Source organism: Artibeus jamaicensis, unplaced genomic scaffold (assembly GCF_021234435.1).
Source record: "Artibeus jamaicensis isolate MK-2021 breed Jamaican fruit bat unplaced genomic scaffold, CSHL_Jam_final scaffold_660, whole genome shotgun sequence".
Taxonomy (NCBI): domain Eukaryota; kingdom Metazoa; phylum Chordata; class Mammalia; order Chiroptera; family Phyllostomidae; genus Artibeus; species Artibeus jamaicensis.
In genome coordinates, this window is record NW_026522052.1 from 7,514,585 (window position 1) to 7,515,096 (window position 512).

Genomic DNA, 512 nt, shown 5'->3' on the forward strand with positions numbered 1-512 from the left:
CAAGTATGTTCCAAGTGCATTACATGCATTATCTCACTCCCCACTGCAGACCTCTGAGGGTGAGAGGCTAAGAACTAGCCCCCAGGTGACAGGGTTGCTGTGACAAGGCCTAGCTCCCACCCTGCTCTGCTAGACAGCCTCTGCTGCAAAGCCCTACACTGCGCCAGGATCACAGACAGATGAATGGCCAAGGGTTGGTCAGGTCAGCCTGACCCAGGGCCAATGAGTGAGTCACAGAGAAACTTTGGAGGGGCTCTATGGGGACCCAGAATGTCCCCACCTGGGGACATCTAGCCGTGGTGCCTGTGTGCTCAACCTCACACATATGACTGGGTCACCGTCACCCTGAGTGTACTGACCATCCGCTTCCCAGTCACGGCTCCATGAACAAATCTTTCTTAATTAACGCCGGCAGCTCAACACCTCTGGTGCATCCAGCCCATTTTACCGCCACGCCTACTCTCGTTGGATCCGGTTCTAAAGTAAACTACGTGTTTGGAAAGCTGTTGCAT